This window comes from Eimeria mitis, genomic scaffold (assembly GCF_000499745.2).
Source record: "Eimeria mitis Houghton genomic scaffold, Emh_scaff5104, whole genome shotgun sequence".
Classification (NCBI taxonomy): Eukaryota; Apicomplexa; class Conoidasida; order Eucoccidiorida; family Eimeriidae; genus Eimeria; species Eimeria mitis.
This window is the reverse complement of record NW_013573400.1, coordinates 3,851-4,082: the sequence shown is the minus strand read 5'-3', so window position 1 is coordinate 4,082 and position 232 is coordinate 3,851.

Here is a 232-nt window from a genome sequence, read left to right as displayed (position 1 = left end):
GTGAGCGATCCTCTTGTCGTGGCAGGTCCGAATAGCCCACGCTATTTGAAACGCCATCCTACACACAAACCCTAAACCCTAAACCCTAAACCCTAAACCCTAAACCCTAAACCCTAAACCCTAGGTTTTATGCTGTACACGCTAGACCCTGAGCTATAGAAGAGAGAGTTATCCTAAACCCTAAACCCTAAACCTAAAACCCTAGACCTAAAGCCCTAGGGTAAAGGAAATG